The sequence below is a fragment of the Camellia sinensis genome, chromosome 14 (genome assembly GCF_055761805.1).
Source record: "Camellia sinensis isolate YWXY chromosome 14, ASM5576180v1, whole genome shotgun sequence".
NCBI lineage: Eukaryota > Viridiplantae > Streptophyta > Magnoliopsida > Ericales > Theaceae > Camellia > Camellia sinensis.
The window spans coordinates 99,044,580-99,071,171 of record NC_138974.1 but is presented as its reverse complement, the minus strand read 5'-3'; the positions used below and the strand labels follow the sequence as shown (position 1 = coordinate 99,071,171).

Here is a 26,592-nt window from a genome sequence, read left to right as displayed (position 1 = left end):
TTAAAATCACCAAACAGGGTTCGATTGGCACGAACCTGGCACACACGACCGCCTAGGAACGAGAGACTTATGGGAGAAGACGGGGCTCGAATCGGGTTCCCGGTTTGGGAGTAAGAGCCAGATTTCGGTCTAGACAATTTGGTCCCTTAAGAAATTTAAATACGAGGTGTTGACGCCGCAAAATCGCCAAACGGCGTCGGTTTGGCACGAAACTTGGCACGCACGACTTCCTAAGCACGAGAGACTTGTGGGACTAGACGGGGCTCGAATTGGGTTCTCGGTTTGGGAGTTAGAGCCGGATTTCGGTCTAGGCAAGCTAGTTCCTTAAGAAATTGGAATTCGAGGTGTTGACGCCCCAAAATTACCAAACGGCGTCGGTTTGACACGAAAGTTGACACACACGACCGCCTAGGCACGAGAGACTTGTGGGAGAAGACGGTACTCCAATCGGGTTCCCGGCTTGGGAGTTAGAGACGGATTTCACTCTAGGCAAGCTACTTCCTTAAGAAACTTAAATTCGAGGTGTTGACGTCCCAAAATCGCCAAAAGGCGTCGGTTTCGCACGAAACTTGGCACACACGACCACCTAGGCACGTGAAACTTGTGGGAGAAGACGGGGCTCCAATCAGGTTCCCGGTTTGGGAGTTAGAGCTAGATTTCACTATAGGCAAATTAGTACGTTAATAAATTTGAATTCGAGGTGTTGACGCCCCGAAATCGCCAAAAGGCATCTGTTTCGCCCGAAACCTGGCGCACAAGACCGCCTAAGCACGAGAAACTTGTAGGAGATGACAGGACTCCAATTCGGTTCCCGATTTTGGAGTTCCTTATGAAAATTGAATTCGAGGTGTGGACGCCCCGAAATACCAAACGCCGTGGGTTTGGCACGAAACTTGGCACACATGACCGCCTAAACACGATAGAGTGTTGGGAGAAGACACGGCTCCAATCGGGTTCCCGGTTTGTGAGTTAAAGCCGGATTTCACTCTAGGCAAAAGTAGTTCTTCAAGAAATTTGAATTCGAGGTGTTGACGCCCCAAAATACCAAACGCCGTCGGTTTGGCACAAAACTGGGCACACATGACCGCCTAAAGACGAGAGACTTGTGGGAGAAGAAGGGGCTCCAATCGGGTTCCCGGTTTGGGAGTAAGAGCCAGATTTCGGTCTAGACAATTTGGTCCCTTAAGATATTTAAATTCGAGGTGTTGACGCCCCAAAATTGCCAAACGGCGTCGGTTTGGCAAGAAACTTGGCACACACAACTGCCTAGGCACGAGAGACTTGTAGGAGAGGACGGGGCTCGAATCGGGTTCCCGGTTTGGGAGTTATAGCCGGATTTCGGTCTAGGCAAGCTAGTTCCTTAAGAAATTTGAATTTAAGGTGTTGACGCCCCAAAATTACCAAACGGCGTCGGCTTGACACGAAACTTAACACACACGACCACCTAGGCACGAGAGACTTGTGGGAGAAAACGGTACTCCAATGGAGCTCCCGGTTTGGGAGTTAGAGACGGATTTCACTCTAGGCAAACTAGTTCCTTAAGAAACTTGAATTCGAGGTGTTGACGCCCCGAAATTGCCAAAAGGCGTCTGTTTCGCCCGAAACCTGGCGCACAAGACCGCCTAAGCACGAGAAACTTGTAGGAGATGACAGGACTCCAATTGGGTTCCCGATTTTGGAGTTAGAGCCGGATTTCGCTCTAGGCAAAAGTAGTTCCTTATGAAAATTGAATTCGAGGTGTGGACGCCCCGAAATACCAAACGTCGTCGGTTTGGCACGAAACTTGGCACACATGACCGCCTAAACACAATAGAGTTTTGGGAGAAGAGACGGCTCGAATTGGGTTCCCGGTTTGGGAGTTAAAGCCGGATTTCACTCTTGGCAAAAGTAGTTCCTTAAGAAATTTGAATTCGAGGTGTTGACGCCCCAAAATACCAAACGCCGTCGGCTTGGCACAAAACTGGGCACACATGACCGCCTAAAGACGAGAGACTTGTGGGAGAAGACGGGGCTCCAATCGGGTTCCCGGTTTGGGAGTTTGAGCCAGATTTCACTCTAGGCAACCTAGTTCGTTAAGAAACTTGAATTCGAGGTTTTGACACCTTAAAATCACCAAACGGGGTTCGATTGGCCCGAAACCTGGCACACACGACCGCCTAGGCACGAGAGACTTGTGGGAGAAGACGGGGCTCGAATCGGGTTCCCGGTTTGGGAGTAAGAGCCAGATTTCGGTCTAGACAATTTTGTCCCTTAAGAAATTTAAATTCGAGGTGTTGACGCCCCAAAATTGCCAAACGGCGTCGGTTTGGCAAGAAACTTGGCACACACAACTGCCTAGGCACGAGAGACTTGTGGGAGAAGACGGGGCTCGAATCGGGTTCCCGGTTTGGGAGTTAGAGCCGGATTTCGGTTTAGGCAAGCTAGTTCCTTAAGAAATTTGAATTCAAGGTGTTGACGCCCCAAAATTACCAAACGGCGTCGGCTTGACACGAAACTTAATACACACGACCACCTAGGCACGCGAGACTTGTGGGAGAAAACGGTACTCCAATGGGGTTCCCGGTTTGGGAGTTAGAGACGGATTTCACTCTAGGCAAACTAATTTCTTGAGAAACTTGAATTCGAGGTGTTGACGCCCCAAAATCGCCAAAAGACGTCAGTTTCATACGAAACTTGGCACACACAACCGCCTAGGCACGTGAAACTTGTGGGAGAAGACAGGACTCCAATTGGGTTCCCGGTTTGGGAGTTAGAGCCGGATTTCACTTTAGGCAAAAGTAGTTCCTTATAAAATTTGAATTCGAGGTGTTGACACCCCAAAATTGCCAAACGGGGTTCGATTAGCACGAAACTTGGCACACACGACTGCCTAGGCACGAGAGACTTGTGGGAGAAGACGGGGCTCGAATCGGGTTCCCGGTTTGGGAGTTAGAGCCGGATTTCGGTCCCTTTAGAAATTTAAATTCGAGGTGTTGATGCCCCAAAATCGCCAAACGGCGTTGGTTTTGCACGAAACTTGGCACACATGACCGCCTAGGCACGAGAGACTTGTGGGGAGAAGACAGGGCTCGAATTGGGTTCCCGGTTTGGGTGTTAGAGCCGGTTTTCGGTCTAGCTAAGCTAGTTCGTTAAGAAACTTGAAGTCGAGGTGCTGATACCCCAAAATCACCAAACGGCGTCGGTCTGGCATGAAACTTGGCACACACGACCGCCTAGGGACGAGAGACTTGTGGGAGAAGACGGTACTCCAATCGGGTTCCCGGTTTCGGAGTTAAAGCCGGATTTCACTCTAGGCAAACTAGTTCCTTAAGAAACTTGAATTCGAGGTGTTGACGCCCCAAAATCTGCAAACGGCGTCTGTTTTGCATGAAACTTGGCACACACGACCGCCTAGGCACAAGAAACTTGTGGGAGAAGACGGGATTTGAATCGGGTTCCCGGTGTGGGAGTTAGAGCCGGATTTCGGCCTAGGCAAGCTAGTTCCTTAAGAAATTTGAATTCGAGGTGGTGATGCCCCAAAATCACCACAACAGCGTCGGTTTGGCACGAAATTTGGCACGCACGACAGCCTAGGCACGAGAGACTTCTGGGAGAAGACGGTACTCCAATCGGGTTCCCGGTTTGGGAGTCGGAGCCGGATTTCACTCTAGGAAAACTAGTTCCTTAAGAAACTTGAATTCGAGGTTTTGACGCCCTAAAATCGCCAAAAGGCGTCGGTTTCGCACAAAACCTGCCACACACTACCGCCTAGGCACGAGAAACTTGTGGGAGAAGACAGGACTCCAATCGGGTTTCCTGTTTGGGACTTAGAACCGGATTTCACTTTAGGCAAACTAGTTCCTTAAGAAACTTGAATTCGAGGTGTTGATGCCCCATAATCGCCAAGGAAATGGGGTCACTGCTGTGGCAAAGGCACAGCGGTGACTGTTGTGCTTCATTTTGTGATGCATTATGGGATTATTTTTATGATCTGAACCGTTCATTTTGTAGGGTTTGTTGAGTACTTCAAGCCTACCAAAAATCATATTAATCGGATACCAATAACTATATGATTGATAACCAAAAAAACAAACAAGAAGTTTTTCTTTTGAAAAATAATATAAAAATATGCAATTCGATCATATAGTTGTTGATATCCGATTAATATGATTTTTGGTAGGCTTGAAGTACTCAACAAATCTTACAAAATGAACGGTTCAGATCATAAAAATAATCCTATAATGCATCACAAAATGAAGCACAGCAGTCACTGCTGTGCCTTTGCCACAGCAGTGACCCCAATTCCTTGGCGATTATGGGGCGTCAACACCTCGAATTCAAGTTTCTTAAGGAACTAGTTTGCCAAAAGTGAAATCCGGCTCTAACTCCCAAACAGGAAACCCGATTGGAGTCCTGTCTTCTCCCACAAGTTTCTCGTGCCTAGGCGGTAGTGTGTGGCAGGTTTTGTGCGAAACCGACGCCTTTTGGCGATTTTAGGGCGTCAAAACCTCGAATTCAAGTTTCTTAAGGAACTAGTTTTCGTAGAGTGAAATTCGGCTCTGACTCCCAAACTGGGAACCCGATTGGAGTACCGTCTTCTCCCAGAAGTCTCTCGTGCCTAGGCTGTCGTGCGTGCCAAATTTCGTGCCAAACCGACGCTGTTGTGGTGATTTTGGGGCATCATCACCTCGAATTCAAATTTCTTAAGGAACTAGCTTGCCTAGGCCGAAATCCGGCTCTAACTCCCAAACCGGGAAGACGATTCAAATCCTGTCGTCTCCCACAAGTTTCTCGTGCCTAGGTGGTCGTGTGTGCCAAGCTTCGTGCAAAACAGACGACGTTTGCAGATTTTGGGGCGTCAACACCTCGAATTCAAGTTTCTTAAGGAACTAGTTTGCCTAGAGTGAAATCCGGCTTTAACTCCGAAACCGGGAACTCGATTGGAGTACCGTCTTCTCCCACAAATCTCTCGTCCCTAGACTTCTGGGAGAAGACGGTACTCCAATCGGGTTCTCGGTTTGGGAGTCAGAGCCGAATTTCACTCTAGGAAAACTAGTTCCTTAAGAAACTTGAATTCGTGGTTTTGACGCCCCAAAATCGCTAAAACGCGTCGGTTTGGCACGAAACTTGGCACACATGAACGCCTAAACACGATAGAGTTGTGGGAGAAGACACGGCTCCAATCGGGTTCCCGATTTGGGAGTTAGAGCCGGATTTCTCTTTAGGCAAACTAGTTCCTTAAGAAACTTGAATTCGAGGTGTAGACGCCCCAAAATCGCCAAAAGGCGTCAGTTTCGCACGAAACTTGGCACACACGACCGCCTAGGCACGAGAAACTTGTGGGAGAAGATAGGACTCCAATTGGGTTCCCGGTTTGGGAGTTAGAGCCGGATTTCACTCTAGGCAAAAGTAGTTCCTTAAGAAATTTGAATTCGAGGTGTTGACGCCCCAAAATACCAAACGCCGTCGGTTTGGCACAAAACTTGGCACACATGACCGCCTAAACACGAGAGACTTGTGGGAGAAGACGGGGCTCTAGTCGGGCTCCCGATTTGGGAGTTAGAGCCAGATTTCACTCTAAGCAACCTAGGTGATTAAGAAATTTGAATTCGAGGTTTTGACACCTTAAAATCACCAAACAGGGTTCGATTGGCACGAACCTGGCACACACGACCGCCTAGGAACGAGAGACTTATGGGAGAAGACGGGGCTCGAATCGGGTTCCCGGTTTGGGAGTAAGAGCCAGATTTCGGTCTAGACAATTTGGTCCCTTAAGAAATTTAAATACGAGGTGTTGACGCCGCAAAATCGCCAAACGGCGTCGGTTTGGCACGAAACTTGGCACGCACGACTTCCTAAGCACGAGAGACTTGTGGGACTAGACGGGGCTCGAATTGGGTTCTCGGTTTGGGAGTTAGAGCCGGATTTCGGTCTAGGCAAGCTAGTTCCTTAAGAAATTGGAATTCGAGGTGTTGACGCCCCAAAATTACCAAACGGCGTCGATTTGACACGAAAGTTGACACACACGACCGCCTAGGCACGAGAGACTTGTGGGAGAAGACGGTACTCCAATCGGGTTCCCGGCTTGGGAGTTAGAGACGGATTTCACTCTAGGCAAGCTACTTCCTTAAGAAACTTAAATTCGAGGTGTTGACGTCCCAAAATCGCCAAAAGGCGTCGGTTTCGCACGAAACTTGGCACACACGACCGCCTAGGCACGTGAAACTTGTGGGAGAAGACGGGGCTCCAATCAGGTTCCCGGTTTGGGAGTTAGAGCTAGATTTCACTATAGGCAAATTAGTACGTTAATAAATTTGAATTCGAGGTGTTGACGCCCCGAAATCGCCAAAAGGCGTCTGTTTCGCCCGAAACCTGGCGCACAAGACCGCCTAAGCACGAGAAACTTGTAGGAGATGACAGGACTCCAATTCGGTTCCCGGTTTGGGAGTTAGAGACGGATTTCACTCTAGGCAAACTAATTTCTTGAGAAACTTGAATTCGAGGTGTTGACGCCCCAAAATCGCCAAAAGACGTCAGTTTCATACGAAACTTGGCACACACAACCGCCTAGGCACGTGAAACTTGTGGGAGAAGACAGGACTCCAATTGGGTTCCCGGTTTGGGAGTTAGAGCCGGATTTCACTCTAGGCAAAAGTAGTTCCTTATAAAATTTGAATTCGATGTGTTGACACCCCAAAATCGCCAAACGGGGTTCGATTAGCACGAAACTTGGCACACACGACCGCCTAGGCACGAGAGACTTGTGGGAGAAGACGGGGCTCGAATCGGGTTCCCGGTTTGGGAGTTAGAGCCGGATTTCGGTCCCTTTAGAAATTTAAATTCGAGGTGTTGATGCCCCAAAATCGCCAAACGGCGTTGGTTTTGCACGAAACTTGGCACACACGACCGCCTAGGCACGAGAGACTTGTGGGAGAAGACAGGGCTCGAATCGGGTTCCCGGTTTGTGTGTTAGAGCCGGTTTTCGGTCTAGCCAAGCTAGTTCGTTAAGAAACTTGAAGTCGAGGTGCTGATGCCCCAAAATCATCAAACGGGGTCGGTCTGGCACGAAACTTGGCACACACGACCGCCTAGGGACGAGAGACTTGTGGGAGAAGACGGTACTCCAATCGGGTTCCCGGTTTCGGAGTTAAAGCCGGATTTCACTCTAGGCAAATTAGTTCCTTAAGAAACTTGAATTCGAGGTGTTGATGCCCCAAAATCTGCAAACGGCGTCTGTTTTGCACGAAACTTGGCACACACGACCGCCTAGGCACGAGAAACTTGTGGGAGAAGACGGGATTTGAATCGGGTTCCCGGTTTGGGAGTTAGAGCCGGATTTCGGCCTAGGCAAGCTAGTTCCTTAAGAAATTTGAATTCGAGGTGATGATGCCCCAAAATCACCACAACAGCGTCGGTTTGGCACGAAATTTGGCACGCACGACAACCTAGGCACGAGAGACTTCTGGGAGAAGACGGTACTCCAATCGGGTTCCCGGTTTGGGAGTCAGAGCCGGATTTCACTCTAGGAAAACTAGTTCCTCAAGAAACTTGAATTCGAGGTTTTGACGCCCTAAAATCGCCAAAAGGCGTCGGTTTCGCACAAAACCTGCCACACACTACCGCCTAGGCACGAGAAACTTGTGGGAGAAGACAGGACTCCAATCGGGTTTCCTGTTTGGGAGTTAGAGCCGGATTTCACTTTAGGCAAACTAGTTCCTTAAAAAACTTGAATTCGAGGTGTTGACGCCCCATAATCGCCAAGGAATTGGGGTCACTGCTGTGGCAAAGGCACAGCAGTGACTGTTGTGCTTCATTTTGTGATGCATTATGGGATTATTTTTATGATCTGAACCGTCATTTTGTAGGGTTTGTTGAGTATTTCAAGCCTACCAAAAATCATATTAATCGGATACCAATAACTATATGATTGATAACCAAAAAAACAAACAAGAAGTTTTTCTTTTGAAAAATAATATAAAAATAATATAAAAATATGCATTGGTGTGCTTTTATCTCATATAATGCACATTTAATGTTAACTTGGACCTCCAATACTTTAAGGAGCCTTACCAAACAAATTGTATTTTACAATCACGTCAAGTGATAACCAGTAGATATGGTTTTTGAGGATTCAAAATTGCCCATGAGTTTGTGATGCACTGTTTTTTTTGAGAGCTTGATATATATACATATGGTCCCTTTTCCTGACAGCAAAAGCTTTTGGTGCAAGCATTAATGTAACCTAATATTGGAGCTTTGTTTATTGGAGGTGTCAAGTCTTGTTATATGTGATTGTTAGTGTCTATTTTATTATGTTTTGTTTGTTTTTGTGCACCCTATTCAGTTCAAATTGTGAGGGATCATCATTAACCGGTTAAACTTTTGGGGCAGCTGGTAATTTAACATCTTTATAGCTTTTAATTTCTCTCAACCTATTTTGCTAATTTTGATGATTTAAAAAGGGTAACGTCCTTTGAGCCCACATTTCTGATTTATCAATTATGGTTTCGCATTTCATGGATTAGAGCCTCTATTTTGTGCTGTTCTTTGTCAAATTGTATTTCTATGTAGTTTGCACAAAAATAGGTTTATTGCTAAATTTGATGCAGTTAAAAAACACGGCAGAGCAGTTGCTGGGAACTATAATAAGCCAAATCTGCCATCGTGGTGGACCATACTCTGGTTCGTGGATTTTACTAGGAGCAAAATTGAGAAAGAATTGTTGGTTGACAATGAATTGATGTTTGTGAGAATATTTAGCTGACACGTCTATGGATTCATCTGTTGTGCCACTCTATAGTACACCTGCTGCTATCCATGTTCCACAAAACAACATCAATGTGATGGACCCAGCTGTTTTGTACATTCTGTGGTATAGGGTTCTAGGCTCACATGTTGCATGATCTTGTGTATCTTGCAATAGCACAATATATAATGCTCAAAAGATTTTGAACCTGAAATATTTATCCCAAAAAAAAAAAAAAAAAAACCATCTTGAACTTGAAATGACTTGAACCTGAGATTTAAAAAATCAACATCTTGCATTTTGCCATGCTACTCTACAAATTTTTTCATAGATTTTTTGCTTTAATTTTTTTTATTATTTCTTTTTAAAATATACATAAAAAACTATTTGTTGATTCTCAAATAATGAAAAAAATTGCAAATTAAAATTTATATATAAATTAATATGCATGCTCTCATTTTCAAAGTTGATGCTTTCATGTCACTCTCAGTCTACAACCCATTGTTATCTAACACTTACATTTTCTAGACAGCTACCATAGTAAATGTAAGCATTACTAGGCAGAACCAAAAAAAAGTGTACTTAGACTTGTTCACTATATTAACCGCAATGCAAATTCCCAAAATGTGGCCTTAGTCTTAACTTCACAGATTACTATACTCACAAATAAGAATCAATTCCTTAAGGAACTGTTCTTGAGTTGCTAATGTCTGGTTGGGCTGCTTTAGTCTCTCCATTGTTGCGTGAAACTCGCCCTTGAGTTTGTTGTCAGCATTTCCTTTGTTGTTTGAACATATGCTTTTGACTTGCTTAACACTTCCTTGGCATGCCCTTACATCTTCCTTCTTTTTACAATTTTATAATTTGCAAAAATTGAACTTAAGTTTCATTTTCTAGTTTCATTTCTATATTTCAACGATTTGATAGTCAGCATCCGTATGTAAATTCTAATGAAGAATTTAATCCATGAGTCTATCTTCATATAGTCTTCAGCAAAATTCCACAAAAATGGATCGTGCTAACTCAAAGAAAGCTTCAAATAATACTATTTGGAAGCACTTAACACCTCAAGATTCATTGTTTCAGGTAATGAAAAATCAATCAACAGATCATGTTGTCCGTTGTTACAAAAAAAAAAATCATCAACAACAAAGTCATGTAATTATTGCTTATGTTGTTGGCAGAATCAATAGATGTATGAACACTTATGTTGCCAACAATTAGACATCCATTGTCAGAATACTCATCAAATAATGGTGGTAATTCACCTTCTACCTCTGATTCCAGAGATAAGAATCTCTGTGCCAAAATATTTCACCTAACTTGATATGAAGATCTTCAATATTTTCCTTCATTTTTAACCCCAAGGGTTTGGCCTGGTGCATGAGGCCTGTGACTTGGGAGTTTGCTCCCTCCAAGGTCTCAAGTTCAAGTCCCTTCGACAACAAAACTCTTGGGCCACGGACTGTAGGGAATAAACCTGTTTCGGAAGGCTTGTTCGAGCTGTAGGGACATAGTCTGGTGCGCGCAAGCTGGCCCAGGATAATCTACATATCAATATATATATATATATATATATTCCTTCATTTTTGATGCAATCATCGCTTCAACAAGTTGATCATCTTTCCATCCTTTCCTCGTTCTTTCATTCATGGACTGTTTGTGGCTTCAAATGCAAGTTAATTAATCCACAAGAAGAGAAGATCAATAGATCTGACACCAACTGCTGCAGTGGTAAAACACTGCAGCGAGGTTGCTGGGAATATATCAACTAGCATTTGCTTTAAATTAACAACTAAGCATGAAAGGGTGCAAGGAAGAGTCCCAAAGATATATATATATATATATACAAGGCATTACAACCCCATTATTGTCATCTAATGCTCACATTTTATAGACAGATACCACAGCAAATGTGGCTTGTTACTGGGCACAGTTCTTTTTGATAAATAAGAGGTAACTTTATTAGAAATCAAGTATCAAGATGATGCAAACAAATACATCCAAATCTTCAAAAACAGATAAACCTAAGCTTGTAGATAAGTATCTAGGCACACAGTTAAAAGTCTACCAAGTCTTGTTCGCTATATTAACCACTATCTAAGTTCCCAAAATATGGCCTTAAAGACTACTACTTTATTTCACAATTAACCAATCTGTTCCTTAAGTAGCAATCTTTCTTAGCACCGATTAACTTGCCATGTCTGGCCGGGCTACATAATTTTTCTATCTTATTTTTTGCTAAATAAATTTGGCTGAAAAATATGCATCTCTGTTTTTGAGCAGTGAAAGCTATCTTTGTACTTGATTCATCCCATTTTGTATGGCATATTTGACCATGCACACAGTTTATGGAATTCTTTTGGAATTTTAAAAAACGCCTTTTGTCCGATTCGAATAACTTTTTGGGGTTGGATTATGTGGTTAAATATAAATTTAAAGGCAGGCTATGAAGCACGGATACTCCAAAACAGCCCCCGTACGCGTGTCGGATACGGATCCGATATGGCGGGATACGTATCAGATACGGCAAAGAAGTATCTCATATTTTTTTTTTTAATTTTTTGAATTTTGGATACGTTTGGGATACGCTAGGATACTTCAAGATATGTACAGGATACTTTCGGGATACGGCGGGGTGAAAATAATTTCAAAAACTTCTAATGGGGTTAAAGTGTAAAATAACAAAATAATGTAAAATAAAACAAAAAAAAATCAACCAACCTGTTCGCGAACAGCAGCAGCAAGAGAAGGAGGAGTCGTCTCTATCGTCTCTATCGCAAGGAAGGTTCACGAACAGCAGGCAGCAGCAAGGAGGACGAGGAGTCATCGTCGATCAAGTTCCCTCTCCCTTTCTGTAACAACCCTCACCTTACTCTTGCCATACTTGCATACATTCTTGCATGGTCTTGCTTGTTATGTTAATTTGAGGGTTTTGCCTTGTCTTGATTTGCTTAAAGTTGTTTACATGATTTTGTTCCTTGCTTAGTGTGTGTGTGTGTGCGTAGCCGAGATCATCTTGAGCTTAGTCCGCCTTTGACCCCTTGTACTTGAAACTATCTTGAGATCTTGTTCAACCCCATCTTCACCTCGGGCATCCTTTGCCGAGATGTTTTACACTTAAACCTCGTCCGCAGGCAGGTATGGCCTAGGCCGAGATGTGGCACACCCCGGCCAAGGTGTGGCACAGCTTAGTCAAGTGTCGTCCTCCCTAGCCGATGTTTTGTTATCCTGTTGCCGGATCCTTGTTTTGAGCCGATGTCATCTTGTTGCCGATGTGTCTTACCCGAGCTTGCTGCATAAGCTTTGTCAGAGACTTGTCTTGTCCATCAATCACCTTTTTGGAGCAGAACCAACCCGATAATGCCACGTGTCCGAGCTGTTGTTAAGGCAGCCGGCAGACCTTGGAACAAATCATTTCTTGTCTCAAATCTTTGTTTTAGAGGGAGAAGCTCTAGAGAGGAGGAAGAAGAATTCTTGAGTGAGAGAGTGTCTTCCAAGCTTGATCTTCGAGGCTTAAACCGTTAGATCCGAGTTTCGAGGTTAGAATCTTGATCTCCTTTGGTTGTTCTTGCTAAATACCTAGCTGCATTGCATGATCGGATTTGTGTTGCATGTCATGCATCGTTTTGAAGTTGGTTTTGGAAAGAGAAAATGGTTTCCCATGTGTTCTTGGAAAAGGTCTCATTTTGATCGAAAAGTTTAGAACGAAAACCATGTTTTGTGTTTGTTCTTGCTTGACTCTCTTTAATGGGTACCCAGGTCCCTATATTTTGAACTCTTGGCATGAAAACCCAGATTTTTGTAACAAGTTGTGAGCTTGCATCCATCTTTCAATGACCATGTTCTTCATACTCTTCAAAGGAAAACCCAGGTTTCCTCCTGACTTTGTTTAACGGGACCTCGACTTAGTCCTGAGCGGTACCCAGTGTGTTTTCGAAAACGGGAGCAGTGATTAAGCTCCCAGCTTGTTTTGTTTTGTCTTTGACTTGGATCTGGCAAGAATGCCGAGATCATTTGCATGTATTTATAGAGCTTGTTTTGAGGATGTGACTTGCCATGTGATTGTAGGTCCTTGATAATTGCTTTGAGTCTACACCTGAAGAACTAGGTGAGTGGTATTTCTAATAAAGTTATGTTACACTTGCTTTGGTAAATCTTGTTTTGGTTTGTCTTAACGTGGTATTTGCTAAGCATGAATAAATGGCCTTGTTTGATTATTAACCCCGGAAAGTCCCTTGTGCTGGAGGACTCTAAACTTTCGCAGTACTAAGTATAAAAGGATACGGTCCTTGTTAAATCGGGCTACGGGCCTAAGTAACGCAAGTCCCTTGTGCTGGAGGACTCTAAACTTTCGCAGTACTAAGTATAAAAGGATACGGTCCTTGTTAAATCGGGCTACGGGCCTAAGTAGCACAAGTCCCTTGTGCTGGAGGACTCTAAACTTTCGCAGTACTAAGTATAAAAGGATACGGTCCTTGTTAAATCGGGCTACGGGCCTAAGTAACGCAAGTCCCTTGTGCTGGAGGACTCTAAACTTTCGCAGTACTAAGTATAAAAGGATACGGTCCTTGTTAAATCGGGCTACGGGCTTAAGTAACGCAAGTCCCTTGTATTGGAGGACTCTAAACTTTCGCAATACTTTTGATCAAACGATTACGGATCGTACAGCCTTATGTTACTTGAATGATGAATACGGTTCATCCCTTGCTCCGCCGATGTTATGTTATTTGATTGATGAATACGGTTCATCCCTTGCTCCGCCGATGTTATGTTATTTGATTGATGAATACGGTTCATCCCTTGCTTCGCCGATGTTATGTTACTTGAATGATGAATACGGTTCATCCCTTGCTTCGCCGATGTTACGATACTTGAATGATGAATACGGTTCATCCCTTGCTTCGCCGATGTTACGATACTTGAATGATGAATACGGTTCATCCCTTGCTTCGCCGATGTTACGATACTTGAATGATGAACACGGTTCCTCTCTTGTCTTGCCTATGTCAGTAAACATCTTTGGATACTTGTAATAATTGATTGATGAATACGGTTCATCCCTTGTCTTGTTAAAGTTTTGATGTGTTTCGTTTTGAAGGACCTCGGCTATATTCATGCAAAACCTTTATTTTTAGTACCATTCACTGAGTTTTGTACTCACCCCTCTATATATATGTAGGTGATGAGCAGGACGGCGGCGACGCCTAGTTCGTTTGGATGTTTGTTTTGGATTCGTGCTCATGTCGGCTTTACTTTTGTATTTACGTCGGCGATGCCCTGCTTTGCATGTCGGCAAATCTTGAAAATCATGCTTCTTGACTTGTATTCGTTGTATCTTTTGTATATGTCGGCTCGAGAAGCCTTTTGATCAAGATGTAACATGTATTTTATCTTGTTGTATTCAAGTTGTAAGTTAATTGGAAATGTTTGGCATTGCTTTTGATCTACGCACAGCTCTTATGGACCATTTGCAACTGATTTATTGCTTCCGCATTTTGCGAGCCCCCTTTATCCACACTCTGATTGTGTTTAGTTTTGAAAAGTTGGCCTTCGGTAATTACGGATTACTGGCCATCACGGCACCAAACTACTAGGGGCGGTTTGGGGTCGTGACACTTTCGCTTCCTCTCTCTCTCCCCCTCGCTCGATCTCTTGGTCTCTCTCTCTCCCTCTCGCTTGATCTCTTAGTCCCTCTCTCGCTCAATCTCACTCAGTCCCTCTTGTTCGATCCCACGGTTTCTCTCTCTCCCAGTTCCTGTTTTGATTTTTATTTTATTTTATTTTTTGTTTTTCTTATGTTTTGAGATATTAGGATAATAGTTCTGACTTTTTTTCTTTTTTCTTTTTTTTAACTCTTTTTTATTTAAAATTTAAATTTTCAGAATTTATGTTATTAGGTGAATTTTGACTCTTTTTGTAAAAAAATTTAAATTTTCATAATTTGTGTTATTAGGTGAATTTTGACTCTTCTTTTTTTATTTTTTATTTTTATACATGCTATATTATTAAAAATTATAAAAATAATATTTTTTTACGAACGTATCCCCGCCGTACCTGTATCCTAATTTTTCAAATTTTGTCGTATCGCCGTATCCGTATCGTATCGTACCCGTATCCCGTATCGTATCGTATCGTACCCGTATCTTGTATCGGTATCCGTGCTTCCTAGAAGGCAGGTAATATGGCAAATTGATGATTTAGGGTTTTGAAATTTGAAACTTAGACACATAAAATAGGACAGAGGGAGTATTATTTAACTAATATGAAAGTTTGTGATACTTTTGGCTTTATGTGCTAGATGAGGCTCTCCTTGCATAATTTTCCAAGAATCTATCATATACTGGATTAAATTTCACTTAGTTTTCAGGTCGTTGATAGTTCTGTACAGTTAGCACAAAAAATACAGGGGTAAATGTTTTCTAGTTGTTTAGGTTGCCTGCACATGATATTTGTAGAAGCTTTTTGTGGAACTTCAGCATTATGTTTCATTTAATTTTATTAGGTGTTTGGCTCTTGGAACAAAACGAATGGCTCGGATGAATGCTATTGTAAGGTCTTTGCCATCTGTAGAGACCTTAGGCTGCACAACAGTAATTTGCAGTGACAAGACTGGTACTCTGACTACCAATATGATGTCTATTTCGAAGGTTAGCGCATTACTTTTTACAATTAGGTACATGAACACCTCTACCTATCTGTATGTCTTCCTTGCCTTGCTGTAAAAATGATAACATGTAATTTGTTAGGGTTGATGTTATGAAAGCTGATTCTTCAATATGGTTAGTTTATTTTATTTTGTTTAGTGCACTTCATTGTTAGGTTTTGATGTTTAAAATTGCTTTTTGAATTTCAACATGTCAAGTAAATGTCGATGTATTCCCTTTTCTTTTTTTTTGCAATTTCTTTTAGGTAATTTGTGTGTCTATTGGAGACTGTTTTAGGCTGTGTTTGGAAGAGTTTTGGAACCATAGTTCTACCCCTATATTCTAGTATGATGTTTGGTTTGGGTTTTGGAAAATTAATTCCACCCCTCTTGAAAACTCGTTCCAAGCGGGTTTTTAAATTTTAAAATTTGGCCTACCGGTCAAACATCTGTCGTCCGGCCGGTTGACTTGAACAGTGCGATTTTATTTATTTATTTTATTTTTTTGCAATTGGCATTAGTTTTTTCAAATATTTTTAATAAAACAATATTTTTGAAAAATTTTAAAATTTTTTATGAGCTTTTAATAGATTTTTTAGTTGTGTGTTTGATTATGAGTTGTAAGTTTTTGTATCAGATATCATGTCACATCAAAAATTCTCCACTCAATTCAAAACTCATTCACCAAATAAATTTTCTACACTCAAATCATAATTCCAAAACTCACAAACTCAAAATACAACTCCTATTCTCAAATCATATTTAGAAAACTCTACCAAACACTACCTTACTCAATATGGTTGTTTAGTGGACGTTTGGTCCGCTTATTTTTGTTTGATTTATTTTGAAAATAATACAATTAAGATCGATACTAAATATTACAAGAGTGGCCTAGTTATAGGCTTAGAATATACTAATTATTTTTTTTTCCCCCCCACTTCTTGTTCGTCTTCATTTTGTGTTTTGGTAATATACTCTTTGAATTTATGGATGTGCGAAACTTGTCCTTGATACATTCCGTTTGTTTTCTTCCCTCTATTGTTGAACTGGTGCTAGTTTTAGTTTTTTTAAAGTCCCTTCGTTGTGTTTGTTCGTCTTTGTTTTGCACTTCTTCCTTCTCTTCAATAATTTTAATTCTCAAGAAGAACAAGAAGGTGAAAACTATTTGTTCATATTATTATGAAAGAAATTCCACATTGATGGGGACATTTTTACTTAATTCAGATTGCTTTATTTGATCATCGAATCCTGTTTTACCATAAGATGGAAAAACTTAATCTACCCTTTCTATTTCCTGCCTGTCCAGATATGTGTGCTTCATTCTGCACACCATGGTCCTACTACTTCTGAATACAGTGTCAGTGGGACAACATATGCGCCAGAGGGCTTTATTTTTGACAGTGATGGGATGCAGGTATTTTTTCTCGAATAATATGCCTCCTAATACCATATATATTACGAACGACTAAATTCTTTTGTCGGTAAATTTTTTCATAATTTTCTACACTATTGTGTATGCATTGCTTACATGTTGAAATCACATATTCCTTGATATGGTTTCCAGGCTAGCTTGTTTACATCATATTTTCATTCAAACCCCTCATATTGTATACTACTAATTTTTTTCTCTTCAAGTGCAGTTTATGTCAGAGTTAAATGTACTCATGCCTTTATGACTTATAAAATGTTGGTTAATTGGATTGGATAGTATTATAAATGTTTTTTTCTACTTCCTGTGTGTGGGCTTGTTATTTTTTTGTCTGTTTTGTCTTGCGTTTGCATTCTGAATTTGAGTTAGTAATTGTCTTGACTTGTCAGCCTGTAGGATTTGATAATATCATCCTTTGCTTTATTTATTTATTTATTTTATTCTCATCTTGAAAGAAATGTGGGAAGTGGAATTGTTGTCTAATATTAGACAGTGGTTACTGCTGTAGCTACTTAACTGTGAAATTTTTTTTATTCTTCCTTTATTTCTAGGGAAAATTACATGGACCTCCCTCAGTAATTGTTCAAATTACACTCAGCCCCACTAGTATGGAAAAATGACACCGGCCTCCCTTGAAAACTATTGCATTACACTTGGGCCCACGCCATTAATCAACCGTTAGTGAAGTGGATGGAATTTGCTCATGTCATCATATTTTAAATGAAAATACCAACTTTACCCTTTTTAATTTCTATCATTTTTTAAATAAATAAAAAAATTTGAAAGAAAAATAAAATATAAAAAGAGAAAAAAGGGAAAAGTGTCCATGGCCAAAAGACCCCCTCCCAAAAAAAAGACGTCTACCCTACACCCCCAAAACCCTATTCTCCAAATGACTAATTTCTATCTTATAACCACTGCCGAACTAAAACGAAAAACAACTATCAACAACCACCGCCTCCGCTTTTGCCTTTGCCACGTTGTTGTCGCCTTTGTCTCCCATAATGTTGCTATTGCTTCCCATCCCTCACCATTAGAAGTGGATGGAGTTTGCTCATGTCATCATATTTGAAATAAAAATACCAACTTTGCCCTTTTTAATTTCTAACATTTTTTAAACAAATAAAAAAAAAATTGAAAGAAAAATAAAATATAAAAAGAGAGAAAAAAAAAAAAAGGAAAAGTTTCCATGGCCAAAAAAACCACCTCCCAAAAAAAGTCGTCTACCCTACATCCCTAAAACCCTATCCCCCAAATGTCTAACTTCTATCTTATAACCACTGCCGAACTAAAACAAACAACAATCTCCATCTCTGCTTTTGCCTCTTCCATGCTGTCGTTGCCTGTCTCCAATCATGCTGATATTGCTTCCCATCCCTCACCATTAGGCCACTGCTTCCCCCTCCCCCATGATGTTGCCTCCTCTCTCTGGTGCGATCCAATCTCACCCAGCGTCCTTGTGACTCCGACTACCACACACCACGATATCATCACGTACTGCCTGCCATTGCATCCCCCTTCGCCACCGCCACCGCCACCACCACTATAACATTCTCACTAACACTCCCTTTTTCCTTTGGCATACCCCCCAGTCATCATCAAAACCAAACCATAACGATCGTTGCATTGTGATTATGCCATCACTATTGAAGCATCGTGCTTGCAGACATACCATCACAATTGGACCAATGCAAACTAAATGTGTTGTTTCAAATCAATACAAACCAAATCTAGGTTTCAAATTAAATATTTTCTTCAAATTTTTCCCCTTCTTTGTTGTTGCTGTTGTTGTTGTTGATGTTGATGATGATGAAAGGAGGCTGATGATGAACGGATTGTATGAGGTGATGGACGTATTGTAGGTGATGATAGACGGATCCTCTCTCTCTCTCTGTGCAATGGTAGCTGTTGGTTGTGGTTAGGGCTCCGGTGATGAGAATATATTGTGTATTTTCTATTATTTTCCAAATTAGGCATGATTGTGGTTGTACAAATTAGAGTCCTATTAGAGGTATGGTTGTGTTAGAGTCCTATTAGAGGCATAATTGTATTCTCCCTTTTGGTTTAGGATTTAGGGCTATATAATCTAAGGTCTGATTGTAATCATTCACACATTGAATATACAAGATACAGAAAAGCTTTCAGGAATCTTACATGGTATCAAAGCCACCACCAGAACCCTAGAAATTGTCTTCCTCTTCAGTCTCTGTGTGAGTTGTGGGTCATCTTCCTCTTCAGTCTCTGGTTCTCAAATCTTCTCCTTTGATTGATCGAAGTTCCCTTGACCTTGGCGAGAACCAGATCACCGAGACGCAACTCACTCTTCCCTTTTGCTCCTCTCGCTCCACGTTTACGCGTCGGAGACATTGACGCTACAAAACCCTAGCGGGCACCACCAACCACGTCGTAATCTCCCTCTTCCTTGACTTCAGCTTCGTAATCTCCCTTTTCCTTGACTTCGGCTTCAATCTCTCTCTCTCTCTTCTCTGATTTGGTTCTCTCGGCTACAGACTGGTTCTTTTGACTTCAATACTCTAGTTAATATTTGTGGGTCAGGGTTAAAAAAAAAGAAAAAAAAAAAAGAAGCTAGTTTTTATATTTTACATTCAGACCTAACACTCTTCTGATTATTACACTATGGTTTTGGATTTATTGGCCTTACCCCCATCAGATTTCTGTGTATTACCCTTCGACCCCTGTTTTGGCTATTTTGTTGAATATAGGGTTTATTACAGTTTAACCCCTCAATTTTCTAGTTATTACGATGTCTCTGACTTTTGATGAGTATGCCTTATGTCATCAGAAGGGCCATTGGAAGTACCACCGTCCCAAGAAGGGACGTCAGCCTGTCTCATTTTTTCAGCAATCTCAGAACCACTTTCGGCCTCCTTCCATTGCGTATGTTGCATCTGCTCCGACTCTTGATCTTGACTTGGCTTCCTTGATTGCTCAGATTAGTCAACTTCAGCATATATTGTCCACCTCGCAGCCATCTCCATCTACTTCCGTTGTTTCATCTCTTCATTCAGGTTTGCTTGGGTCTTCTTCAGGTATCTCTTCGTCTGTCTGGCTTTTTGACTCTGGTGCCTCTCATCATATGACTCTCCATCTCTCCTTACTTCACAATTGTACTCCTCCACCCTTTCTTATTATTGTCAATGCGGCTAATGGATCTGGTATGTCTGTTGTATCTGTTGGGTCTGTCCTACCATCTGCTATGTCTGTTGTCTCTATTCCATCTGTCCTTTTTGTTCCTCAGTTATCTGTCAATTTATTATCTACCAGTCAGCTTGATGCCGCTGGTTTTGATGTTATCTTTTCTTCTGCTATCTGTTCTGTACAGGATCGAATGTCTAAGCAGCAGATTGGGACCGGCCGTAGAATTGGAGACCTCTATGTGGTGGAGAGCTTGCATCTGCCTATAGCAACCTCTTTGACTGCGTTTTCCTCGTTTCAGTTAGATTCTCTGTCTAGTCCTTTCTATTTATGGCATTCTCGATTAGGGCATTTGTCTGTTGATCGCTTACGGTCTTTAGCTCAGTCAGGTATTTTGGGTAAAGTTTGTCCTAGTGAACTTACTGAATGTCGGGGGTGTAAAGTTGCCAAAATGACTACTGTCCGTACTTTGATCTTTGTCGCTGCTATTCGTTCTTGGCCTCTTTATCAGATGGATGTTAAGAATGCTTTTCTTAATGGCCATCTCACTGAGGAGGTTTACATGCGTCCTCCCCCTGGCCTTCACCATCCCTCTGGACAGGTTTGTTGTCTTCGGCGTGCTCTGTATGGTCTGAAACAGTCTCCTCATGCTTGGTATGATCGATTTCAGATTGTTGTTACCGAGCTTGGGTTTCATCCTTCAGCTTCTGACTCTGCTTTATTTCTGCGACATACATCGGTTGGTTTTGTTGCTCTCTTGCTCTATGTGGATGATATGATCATCACTGGCTCGGACTCTTCTGCTATCTCTGAGGTCAAGCAGCATCTCTTCCGCACCTTCGAAATGAAGGATCTGGGTCCATTACGGTATTTTCTTGGTATTGAGGTTGCTTCTTCTCCCAAGGGCTATTTTCTATCTCAGGCTAAGTATGCTAATGAAGTCATTCATCGTGCTGGTCTTATTGATACGAAGGTTTCTGATACACCTATTGAGCTTAATGCGAAGCTTAACTCTACTGATGGTGTCCCTCTGGATGATCCCACTTTATATCGCGAGCTTGTGGATTGTTTAGTTTATCTGACTGTCACTCGTTCTGACCTTGCTTATGTTGTTCATGTGGTTAGTAGTTTGTTTCTACTTCTCGCTCTACCCATTAGGCTGCTTTGGTTCGTGTTCTTCGCTATCTCAGGGGTACTATCTTTCAGGGCTTATTGTTGTCCTCTACTTCCTCTTTGGACTTGGTGGCCTATGCTGACTCTGATTGGGCTGGTGATGTTACTGATCGTAAGTCTACGTCTGGTTTCTGTATGTTTCTTGGAGATTCCTTAATCTCTTGGAAAAGCAAGAAACAATCAGTCGTTGCTTGCTCTACTGCCAAAGCCGAGTATCGTGCTATGGCTCATGCCACTGCTGAGATTGTTTGACTTCGTTGTCTCTTGTCTGATTTGGGTGTCTCTCAGTCTTCTCCAATCCCTCTCTACTGTGACAATCGCAATGCTGTTCAGATTGCTCACAATACTATCTTTCATGAGTGGACGAAAACATATTGAGATTGATTGTCACTTTGTTCGCCAACATCTGCAGTCTGCCTCTATCTCGCTTCCTTTCATCCCTTCGGCTTTGCAACTTGCGGACTTCTTCACCAAGACTCACACTACCGCTTGGTTTCAGTTTCTTCTTAGCAAACTCTCAGTGTTTTCTGCTAAAACACCTTGAGTTTGAGCGGGGGTGTGAAAATATATTGTGTATTTTCTATTATTTTCCAAATTATGCATGACTGTGGTTGTACAAATTAGAGTCCTATTAGAGGTATGGTTGTGTTAGAGTCCTATTAGAGGCATAATTGTATTCTCCCTTTTGGTTTAGGATTTAGGGCTATATAATCTAAGGTCTGATTGTAATCATTCACACATTGAATATACAAGATACAGAAAATCTTTCAGGAATCTTACACCGTGATGGTGGCTTTGGCTTGAGGTTAGGGTTTTGGTGATGATGTCTACGACATGGGGTTGGTTGTGTTGGGGTTTTAGTAGTGGGGGTTGGGGGGTATGGGGTGAGATGGAGGTGGTGGGCGCTGTGGGTCATGTTTGTGACAATGGCTGTGATAATTGAGTGTGGAAGGAAGAAGAGGTGTGGATGGAGGATGTTGTCTGTAGTAGTTGTTGTTGCTTTTTTTTTGAAACATATGAGGGCATTGTGTTTTATATTTTCTGTTAGTTGGGTTTGAGGCCCATTAGAGGAGGTTTGTGTCATTTTTCCATACTAGTGGAGCTGCGTGTATTTTCTGCAATAGTCAAGGGAATGTAATTTGCCCTTATTTCTATTATGCTACTTGAACCTTTGATGATGTCTTGCGTTTGAGAGATTAAGAAATCACTTAAAATTTTTGAAATTCAGGTGGTCCTGAAGTCATGTAGGATTTTTAATGCAACTGCCCTCAGTTTGGTTCATTTGTTATTGTTGTTGACCAAAAGGTTGAGATAATGACATTAGCATTGATGCAGCACCTGAGATTTATTAGATTTCTAATACACATATATAATCGGAACCTTCCTTCTTTTATTCATAAACATAAAGAACAAAGTATTCCTTACTCTTGCTAACAAGTAAGTAAACATCTTGGTATTTGTAGACCTTTCAGGATATTTTGTCAAGCACTTTACATTGGATTTTATTGTTTTGCAGCTTGAGTTTCCAGCTCAATTTCCTTGTCTTTTTCACATAGCAATGTGTTCAGCCCTATGCAACGAGTCTGTTTTACAGTACAACTCGGACAAGGGGAACTATGAAAAAATAGGGGAGTCAACTGAAGTAGCCCTTCGTGTATTGGCAGAGAAGGTTTTGCAGTCAATTGTTGCTTTGTTTCAGTTTTCACCTGTCTATCATCAGCTTACTTGCTGTTAATTTGACTGTGAATTATAAGGTACAAATGTTTTCATGTCACCATTGTTTCCAGGTTGGTCTTCCTGGATTTGATTCATACCTTCTGCTCTGAATATGCTGAGCAAGCATGAACGAGCTTCTTACTGCAATCATTACTGGGAAGACCAATTTAAAAAGGTTTGCTTCTACATATGGTAGCTGTTTGATTTTTTATTTGCTGAGTATGATGTACCCCGAATTCTAAGGAATCTAATGTTTGCAACACTTATAATGATTGTTGATGTGTGGCCACTATGATAGACTATTGGCAACTTGGCTTAGCGTGCTCCCTTTCCAGTTTTTGCAGTGATTTTCCTCCCTTTTTCGCTGTTATTTGTGTGTTTGTTTACAAAATGACAGCCAGTATTGATGAACTGGAAGCATAGACACTCCAACGGGGCACCTGTACACGTGTCTGACAAACTGTTGGACACACCTTAGGGTGTGTACCAATTTTTGTTGTGTTTATTTATTTATTTTCCCCTTTTTTTCCTGGTCTTGCAGAGGACATGTGTCCTTTTTTGACGTGGGGTGGACATGGCTGGCCAACAGAGAGAGAGGGAGAGGGAGAGGGAGAGAGAGAGAAAGAGAGAGAGAGAGGTGACTGGAAAGAAACTATTGCTGTATAAGCCTTCCGGCAAAGGTGGCTACAGGATAATCAACATTGTGGTTGGCAGTTTTAATGGAATTTAATTGTTATGTAAATGTTATGTTGATAAAATATTCATATTTTTCACATGGAAAATTAGAAGTATATTTTTTGCTGTGTTCTGGCCATGTATTGTCCTGCATTTCACATGTCGGTGTCTTTGCATCGTATCGTATCCGTGTTGCGTGTTTGTGTCCATGTCCATGTCGCCATCCTTAGATGATGCAGTTAGTGTCCATTGGTTTTTTGTTCTCCCTAATAATATTAGAAACTCTGGAGTTTCAACTGCATAGATAATAATAATTCTAAAATATTCAACAGTGAGAAAGATCATATTGTCATTCTTCCTCTCTTTGTATCATATGTTAACATTTTACATGTTTGAATGAGAGAAACTACATTTCAGTATACAGTTATGGCAGTATAGTTGTTAGTCATCATTTGCCTTGTTATTTACAATATTGTCAACTTTCCAACTCTAGTTCGTACTGGTTGCTCTTGAATTGTTATTGTTATCAAATGTAACGGTTATTTTTTTTCGTAGAGAAATGAAGAATGTGAGTTCGTTGTGTATGAGATTATGACAAGCTCTTGAGAAAAGTATACAATTTTGGTTTGATCTTTCATGTTTGTTTTTCTGTGGCATTGAGGCTGGACACAGGACACATATCAAGGCGATATGGACACACTTGACACGACAATTTTATTATTATTATTATAAGAAATCAGGCCAAAGACTCGGTAAGGATATGACAACAAATAAAATATATTTTAGGTGTGTAAATGAAAATAAAGCTATTTCATCACTTTTTACAATTCAAATACATTTATATTTTATTATAACAAATAGTAAGAAATTGTTTTCCCTATACCTACATATTTGAAAGGAAGTGTAAACAGAAGTCCGAATATCTATCTTAGAAAGCTTTATTTATAAACATAATTTGAAGTTTTGGACTTCAGAATTCCAAAAATTAAAAGAAGTTTAAAGCAGAAATAAATTGGTATAAATGTAATTTGTTTTTATTATATAATTGAGTAGCAAGTTTTTTTTGTTATGCAATATGTTTTATGTGTCTTTATGGCCATGTGTGTCCCATATGTTTCCAGTGTGTCCCGGTTCTAAAAAGTTCAAAAATAATAGGTTACTTTTGGTTGTGGTTCAGACATGGGTCAGGGAGTGTGTCATTGTGCATGTTAAGGATGCAGCTCAATATTGCAGAGATAGAGACTTCTAATTTTCTTTGTCAAAATTGGTACATACACTTTTATTTGCTAGAGTTGTAGTGATGTTCCAAAAGGTACTTGTTCGATTTCTTGGAGTTCTTGATTGGGATGTATTTCACACAGAACGGAATGAAGTCTCAATAAATGGATCTTGTAGATCTAGTGATAAACATTTGCGTCGCTTAAATTTTTGATATCTCCTTGTCAAATCATGCTTGTGAATCTATACCCTGCAGGTCTCTCTTTTGGAATTTTCTCATGATCGGAAGATGATGACTGTCCTTTGTAGTCGCAAGCAGATGGAGATTATGTTTTCAACAGGTGCTCCAGAGAGTATCATTTCTAGATGTACAAGTATCCTCTGCAATGATGATGGTTCCACTGTTCCACTAACTGCAAATATTCGAACTGAGTTAGAGTCCAGATTTCACAGGTTGGGTTTGCTTCCCTCTATATTCATACCAAGAACTTTTACCTATTTACATACACCGATACATCCACAAGCACATAGATATAGCTGTTTATATTTATATATATCATATGTATGCAATTATGTTTTTTGACTAGTATGGGTTTCAGCCTTACACAAACCAAGAAGGCTAAAGGTACAAGGGTTACACAACTAATTACCCTCCCTCCTTTAAAATCTAATAGCGAGAAGACTCACAAAACTCTTAGTTGTTCCCAACAGTGAAGCATAGACACGGACATGGGACAAGGATACAACATGACACAAACACGCCACAAATAATTATATCTTGATATTATATTATCTAGGAATATATTCATATTATATAGTTATATATGTGCGTAATATATACAAAATTAAATAATTACTTTATATCAAATAAATTTTGTATCTAATTCTCTTACATTTTTTATTTTTCATTTAATTTTATGTGAAACTTCTATAGGACATTTCTTAATAATTATACATTTCTTTAAGGGCATTATAAGATATTTTTGTGAAATTCTCAAACTTTGAATATCATGTGTTAGCAAATGTTCAAGAAGTGTTGGTCTCATGTTTATTTTCCAGTGATAGATAGACATGGCCAAGAAGTGATGGACACATTACAAAATGATTGTTGGACACTTGTCCGTAGGCAGTGTTTTAAAAAACTCTAGGCACATCGAGGCGCCAAGGTCACCTGGAGCCTAAGCGTCGAGGTGCGAGGCAAGGTGCGCGCCTCACCAAAGCGAAGCGCAAGTTATAGAAGTTAAGCAAAATATTAATATAGCACAATTTTCAACATAAGCAAATATTTAATATGTATATAATTAATTTTTTTAATAAGAAGAGAAGAAGAAAAAAAATAATTAATTTTTAATTTATATATATATTATTTTATTTATTTATTATATTTTTTAAATAATGTGTTTCAATTAATTTTTTTATTTTATTTCATATACATGTGTATTTTTTTTTATTACTATGTATAAGTATATATTATATTTTACATATTATCTATAAGTATATTATATATTATATAATAGGTATTGTATAATATTATATTATATATTTTATATTTGAATCAATTATATTTTGTATATTATCTAATATCTATAAGTATATTATATATTATATAATAGGTATTATATAATATTATATATATATATATATGAATCAGGAAGATAAAGAGAGAGACAGAAGAGAGAGCGAGAGAGAGATCGCGATCGCGATCGCGAGAGAGGTGAGAGAGAGCGATCGCGAGAGAGACAGAAGCGAGAGAGAAGACGACGAAAGAAGAGAAGAGAAGACGAAGCAGAAGAGAAGAATCAGAGAGAGAAGAGAAGAAGAGGAGAAGAGAGCAGAACCTGCGTGGCGTGGCAT

At 40.5% G+C, this 26,592-nt stretch overlaps 1 pseudogene across 1 annotated transcript in view; it reads left to right on the top strand.

The window, feature by feature from the left end:
- Nucleotides 1–26,592, top strand: part of LOC145807203 (calcium-transporting ATPase 3, endoplasmic reticulum-type-like) — a 241,058-nt pseudogene that overhangs the window by 32,041 nt on the left and 182,425 nt on the right. The window contains exons 3-5 of the transcript XR_014350304.1: nt 15,231–15,375; nt 16,678–16,785; nt 24,995–25,191. The product of XR_014350304.1 is annotated as a calcium-transporting ATPase 3, endoplasmic reticulum-type-like (transcript). The remainder of the gene's footprint in view (nt 1–15,230; nt 15,376–16,677; nt 16,786–24,994; nt 25,192–26,592) is intronic.